The sequence below is a fragment of the Mauremys mutica genome, chromosome 1 (genome assembly GCF_020497125.1).
Source record: "Mauremys mutica isolate MM-2020 ecotype Southern chromosome 1, ASM2049712v1, whole genome shotgun sequence".
Classification (NCBI taxonomy): Eukaryota; Metazoa; Chordata; order Testudines; family Geoemydidae; genus Mauremys; species Mauremys mutica.
In genome coordinates this window covers 362,322,491-362,329,878 of record NC_059072.1, presented here as the reverse complement: position 1 = coordinate 362,329,878, position 7,388 = coordinate 362,322,491, and the positions used below count along the sequence as shown (strand labels likewise).

The 7,388-nt window shown below is 38.9% G+C and overlaps 1 long non-coding RNA gene across 1 annotated transcript; it reads left to right on the top strand.

The window, feature by feature from the left end:
- The first annotated feature begins 592 nt into the window (after positions 1-592).
- On the top strand, positions 593-6,553 carry LOC123361649. The gene is made up of 3 exons (XR_006576182.1): positions 593-648; positions 3,726-3,875; positions 6,535-6,553. It is a non-coding gene; the product is annotated as an uncharacterized LOC123361649 (long non-coding RNA).
- The last annotated feature ends 835 nt before the right edge of the window (positions 6,554-7,388 follow it).

The window sequence follows — 7,388 nt, the reverse complement described above, 5'->3', positions numbered from 1 at the left end:
ACTGAAGTGGTTAGGGGCTACTCTTCCCTTATATGCTTATGTCACTAGGGGACACTTGTGCAGCCCCAATGGACACATCCTGGGTATCAGTTCCATGAATTTGATGGCAAACCCACAAGAGGGAAGTCACATAGGCCTGCCTTCATTAATTAAACAGCAACTTTCTGTAAGCTAATGATTGAATAGAATCTGCTTAAAGTGGTCATTCTTTGGTAAAAAAAACAAGACACAGAAGCAAGTTATTTTTGAAAAATATTATTTAGCTGCAAAGGTTTTAAAGATAATTAAACTGAGAATCAAATTAGCCAGAGATAGAATTACGTTCGAAGCACGGTAGTCTCAATTACATTTCAGCTGGTATATATTCTTTAGAAACAATTCTTATGTAAGCTTCCACTTTATATGCTAGACTGCACTGAGCAATTGTTGAATATACAGTTTAATGTTAAAATTACTATAATAAATTACATTTTCAAGCCCAAATGAGGTCTTATGTATCATTTTCATTTATGCAGCTTATTAGTGGTTTATCAGTTACCACCTAGTAACCTCTCCAGGACTAATAAAGCTGATCCTTTAGTCCAGATAGAAATCATGGTGTGCCAGAAGATCAAGTAAAACAACAGACTTGTGTCATAAAAAGCAATGGTAAGCAGAACGTATTCTATTGACTGTACATGATTTCAATAATGTTTCAGACAGAATAGCTTAATATCATATAGAAGTTGGTTCTCCAGTAATTTACTCCAAAAAGCTGTGCTGCATAGACTAATAGCAAAAGTAGGCACTAGGTGTAAAGACTGGTCAACAAAAATAAAAGTATAACAAGCATAACAAGCTGTGTCCCAACAAGATTAAACTGAAGACAGAAAACTAAATCTGCAGAATTTGAGACTAGAATTTTTTAAATTTTTTTAAAAAAACTTTCTTTGTTACCATAATGCTTGTATGAAAAATGAGGGATTGTCAGTCATAGAGACTGAAGTTGTTTGTTTTACACATACAACAGGTAAAACATGGGCCGCTTCCCTGGCCCTATCTCACCATTGTGCCTCAACCTGACCTGACATAGAGGGACCACCTCTGCCCGTGCGAGTGTAGTTCCTTAATGCAGGCAGGCCTGAATCAAGATGGGGAGCATTGGTACAGAGCTGCATCAGGAGACCATCCCGGCAATGCAGACTCTATATTCAGAGGCCAGTGCATATCTGTTCCTTGATGCATACCATTACAATGCTTCGGAGCTCAATGTGGGTGGGATCAGCAAGGAGTGTCATCACAAAACCCAAGTGGCAGTGTGCTGCAGACATCATCTGGAGAAGCTTATGCAACATTGTCTTGGTGCAGAAATGGTCCTTGTTGATCAGCACAAGGCAGGTGCCATCAAGGGAGACCTGAAAACCAGGGTTTGTTCATTTACTACAGGTCCTTTGTTAGAAGCAGCATCCATTCTTCATGCACCAATAACACTGGGTTTTTAAAGCACATTAATATGTGATATTGGTGCAGAACATTCTTACAAAGCTGGACCTTATCTACTCTTCTTAATCTATTTTGGTGTCTTTGGTGTTGAATATCAGTTAAGAACTTTTTTCTGGGAGCCACTGATTCTTTACACGCTAGAGTGAAGTGAGTAGCTTCAATGCATTGTTGTTTTAAGAGGTAATCAGAATGTCTCCTTTGAACCACGCAAGACAACGTTTTTATTACGGTAGTCTTTTGACACAGTTGTGCCCCATAGAATTAGGTTGCTGAAACTCAGAAGGCTTTAAGCAAGGTAAACATCCATGCCTCAATGTCTCGTGGGGTAAAGCATCATGCTACTGCTTATAAGATGTCAGTCATCCCCCCTTTCAGCATACAAATCAACATGCTGAAGGCATGTGGCTCTTCAGAGTAGGAACCCAGCCAGGACATACGATTTTACCATTTTGTACCCTTCAGCCAGTACACTTCTTTCTCTCTCCTTTCCCTCCCTTGCTCCCTACCCCTGTGAAAAACTTTCTGGCTCATTAGAGAGAGGAAGCAAAGAGAGCCTCTGACAATTCTGGTTTGTTTTTCCATCATCCTTAGTTTATTTCTCTTTCATACCATAACTGAGAAGACAACGTGAGCAAACCTGTGTCAAAAGATAGGGTAAGGAAAGACCAAAAGTCCACCTTCACCATCTGTGGTGAAATATCAGATCAGATTCAGGCCATCTTGGGAGGATCACCCTGGTTTTCTTGAGACAGTTAATCAACTGGTATAGATCAGTGCAACTCCATTGACCATCTTCCATCCTGGCCTGGCTCTACAGCATGTCTGTGTTTTGCGCATGGGTTCTGATGCAGATGGAAAAGTTTGAAGGATTAAGTGGGGGAGGGCAAAATGAATCCACAGGAGACCCAGGACATGTACGAATTAGTGTTTCCTTCTTATTACCCCAGCACTTCAGTTTTTCAGACATCTTGCCTCCTCTACCACCGTTGTGTGATACCAAAGAAAATAAGTCAAGATTAGGGATAGTCATGCTCATTGCTCTGACCTGGCGCAGTAGCCCATGGTATCATGATAAGCTGAGACTATTCAGCGAGTGAAAAATTCTTTTTTCTCTCATAAAAGATATTCTGTCACAAAGACAATTTCTTTATCTGAGCCTTGGTCAGCTTGAGCAGAATATCATGTTAAAGAAGAATGAAATTTCCTAGGTGGTCAAGAAAGTTCTTCTCTCCACCATTAAGAAAAGAACCTCCATCACATAGTTCAAGGTACTGGTGGTCTTTACTGATTAATGGATGGATAAAGCCATTTATGTGAAGGAATCATCAGTCCATTCCATCCTTAAGAGGGTTCCCTTAACTGCTTGAGAGTCCAAGGGCCATTTTGGGGGAAATAATTTCTCATTTTCTTCAAGCATTCTCCTACCTGTGTCATTGCAGGGCCTCTCCCTTGGTGTTGCAGTCTAAAGATTATCTGCGGTCTCCTTCCTTTTGAACCTCTGCATTCCATTTCCCTTTATCTCTTTTTCTAGAAGGCAGCTTTCTTAGTAAACATAACCTATGTAAGGATGATGGGATAAATGACCACTAATTTCTGTTTCTCCCTACAAGTTTATTCATCAAAACAAGGCGGTCCTCATTCTATGCCCATTTATTTCCTTTCTACCGTACTTGCATCTGCCTCAATCCCAAAGCAGTAAAAGAGGCATGCTGGCACAATCTTGAGATTACTAGGGCTATTACAAATTTTATTTGACCACAACCTCTGAGTCAGTCATAATCCCTTTTTGTTCTCTTCAAAAAGAGGTGCTCAGTCTTGTGGTTTGAATTACTCAGTGTGGAGGTAATGCATGACAAATGTTTATAAAGTACCCAGAGTGCCTAGTCCTGTCATGTTTAAAGCTCACTCCACTTGTAGAGATGGACTTATCTATGTTGACTCAACAGTGCAAAAAATGAGAACGACTTTTTGGTTGTCTTTACTCCTGAAGCCACGTGAAAGTGCTGAGCCTGTACCAGTGCAGTCAGTAGCAGTTTTGGTACTGAGTTAAATGGGCACAGAATCAGGCACAAAAGGAGGTGCTGCACGGTCTGCAGTTGCAGAAAGCATAGCTCATAAATTAATTACAATTTCTCAATCTCATTATTTTTCAGTCCGTCGATGTGTGTACAGAATGCTGTTTGTATTACAATTGTTTTCTCTCTCTCTCTGCCTCCCCACCCTCACCCCCACCCCCACCCCAGCTTTGTGCCCTAGGTGGAATGAAACTTTTACTTTTAATGTTCAAGTTCCAGAACTGGCATTAGTACGCTTTTCTGTGGAAGATCAGATATCGCTAGCTGCAAATGAGTTCCTGGGCCAATACACTTTACCACTGCTGTGCATGAATAAAGGTAGTTAGTACTTCCTCCAAAAGCAAACTACATACTGTACCACTGAGCAAAAATCTACAAAAGCATAAGCTTTCACTATTAGCCTGTTGTTCTCTTTAGGTTTATTACACACCATAAACTTTGTATTAGGTGCAACAGACGCAGAGTGCATTCATCACATTTTTGGTCATTGTGCTATGATGATTAGATTCTACATGACTGCCAACCTACACTACTGAAGGAAATATTACTTATTGGTAGTTGTATTTATTGCAGTACTACTTGGCTCACATTATAAACAGAATGCATTCAGAGCGTGTTATAGCTCCAGCTGTTAGGAAGCAAGACAGTGAAAAGAACAGTCAGTCAAGACCAGCATAAAGGCACCAGATTGCCCATGTTTTATTCAGTCCAGAACCTGAAAAAAACAAAAGAGAGGTAGGCAATAAAGATAAAGAATCAAGCGAGCTCTTTCTGCAATTTTTTCACAATGTACAAAGATGGAAATAAAATGGGGGAAATAGAAAAGTGTAATTACTGATTAATTTCCCCTTCTTTTACTAGAACATCTCCTTGATTCCTATCCGATGAATAGAATTCAAATGAATAGCTGATGGTAGAAGCCACTATGCCGGGAGGAGGGTGGCTTACATAAACTGGCTGCTTACTGTATTTGATTTCCAAAATAACTTCTGACAAGTACAGAACCAACTTGTACTGGTGAATAAAGATGTATAGATTCACCTACTGCACTTTGCTTCCGTATAGATGTCATCCTCCAATGTCTCAATACTCTCTGTTGAAGATGCAGTGATCCCTCTTGTTAAATGATTTTTAAGGAACATAGGGAAGGAGCTATAGGGCCTTTGAGAACCCAGATTAATACACTATCCTAGATGAACTGATATAATTGTTTAAGGGGTTTAAACTTTTCTGTGGCTATAAAAACTCACAGAGAACTTCTGGTTGCCAGAAATCCTTCTTACGGAACAGATAAAATGTCACCGTAGCTTTAAACATCGAGAACACAGAGTCATTTTCTTGGTAGCAGAGTTCAGGGCAAAAGTAGGCAATTCAATATGTTGATTAACTTTATTCATTTACAAGTATAGCTTGCCCAGTTCCATGACGTCGGGGAAAAAAATCAACATAAACAGAAAAGTGAACAAACTAGAAAAGACCGTGTTTTACATCACCATTAAACTTGCCAAAAGAATAAGCCTTGCAGTTCTCTCTGAAGGATAAGCTTGAGCTTTGAGAGCGAGTTCTGAAGTTAGGGACAATTCATATCTCAAGACTATCAGGTTATCTCAGCCCACTTTTTGGAAAAGAGAGAAAGAGGTAAAAGTGCTTTAGTTACTCAAGAACCTAGGATCCATTTTCAAAAGTGACTTAGGCACTTATGAGTCTAAGGGCTAGTCTACACTAATGCACTACATTGGCGCAGCTGAACCGATGCAACTGTGCTGTTGTAGTGCGTCTGGGAGAGTGCTGTGCTGTTGTAGTGCGTCTGGGAGAGTGCTTTCCTGTCGGCATAATTATTCCACCTCTTCCAATGACATAGCATGGTGTGAATATCACTTTAAGTCAATGTAACTTGCATCGTTCAGAGTGGGAGGCTTTTTCACGCCCCTGATCAACATAAGGTACATTCACATAAGTGGCAGTGTAGACAAGCCCTAAATCATAGGACTTTTGAAAATGTGACTTAGGCACTCTTAAAAATGTTACCTGGACTGTGTAAGACTGGAAAACATTGAGCTGGCAGTGGGCAACTAGTTGCTTTTATACCAGTCATAACAGTTCTCCCCCCCACACACACATTTTCTTCTTCCTGGGTAGTAAGTTATAAAGCTGTTTATGGATTCTTTTCATAGGCTGGGAAAAAGGAGATATGAGAAAAACAGACATTGTTATTACAGACTACTTACCATTCTACAAGCTAAATCTACACACCTATTCCTTTGTCTCTCTCTCTTCTGTTTGAATGTACATATTATTTTGTGAAACTGCAAGAAACCAGTTCTAAATTTGCTTTGTGTATGGAAAATGCAGTCAAATAAACACTGGAGTTTAGTCAGGGTTGTCAAACATCAGTTTGAGTAAGTTTCTTTGTAGAAATTTTCGGGTTGCCAAAAAGCCCATTTTTAACAGGATTTAAGTGGCCCAGGGTGGTCGGAAACCTTCCACTTCTGCTTCCCACCTCTCTTTTATTAGGTCACTATCATTGCAGCATAGTTTCTTTTACAAGAACATTGTCATTTTTCCTTCACCGGTTAATCAATAGGAGGTGTTCTAAAAGTAATATGTGCAGCACAGACTTCTGGATACCAAGAATATCCTTTCTAAATCCTTGCCAGTCCTGTAGCAGAAGTCTGCAGGATAGTGTAAATCACAACTTATGTATCAGTGGAGGCTTTGACACTATATTATCATTACCTGTGTTTATCACCACTGAATGCCAGGAGAATTAAAATGCTAGAAATGTTAGAGAACTACTGTAGTAATGAGTGTTACTCTATGTATCATTTTGGCTTACTTTAATTAAAGGGTTTATTTAGATAACTATAAATTATGTTTCATTTGTACAGTAAATATGGCCACTTCCGTTGCATCAGTTAACCCACATAAATTCTACATTTGTATTTAATAAATTAATTTACTGTTATTACATTTACAGGTTATCGTCATGTTCCTCTTTATTCCAAACTCGGTGACAGACTTGATCCTGCATCACTCTTTGTGTATATTTTGTACTATTAATTAATACAATATAAGTACTCCTTAACTGGCATACTCCTCAATAAAGCAACCATCATGTAGCTTGCAAACAACAGTTTAGTGCGTGGCCTGATTTTCAGAGATGCTGAGCACATGCAATGTACTCTGATATAAGTGGTTATACCTGTGTGGCTAAATGCTATTTAACATGAATAAAGGCTGTAGAATTGGGCCCTGAAGTAATTTAGAAGAACTCATACAGGGTTGACTTTTGCAGTATATTTTCTTGAATCCAATCAATATTTTAATATATGGTTATTTGCAACTAATAGCAAAATAGTAATGAATTATTAAATAATAAGGAAGTATCATTTTAATATTTAAAATATTCCAAAGACTTCCAAAAGCACCAAAATTATGTGCAAAATTGAGTGGTCTTTTTAATTTGCACTGAGAAACTTTTTCCTACTGTATATTAATCTGTTCAAAAAAAGAAAACAGAAAACATACATACATATACACACAATTAAAACATAATTTACCCTTTAAATCCATAATGAGTCAATTTCTGATTGAGCTATAGCTCATCAAGGCCCATTATAAAAATGATAAAAGCTCAAGAGTGGTAACCTGGACAATATTCAGTTTTGCTGATACCAGGATCTCAAAACACTAACCATCTGCCAGATACTGCTGTTGGCACCGTCTTTGCCAGCATAGCCCTTGCCCTCCCATCAAGAGACAGTGTTCTCCCACTCATCTTATAAGATTGCTTTTGTGCAATGAGCTCCACATTGACACGTGGATCTACAG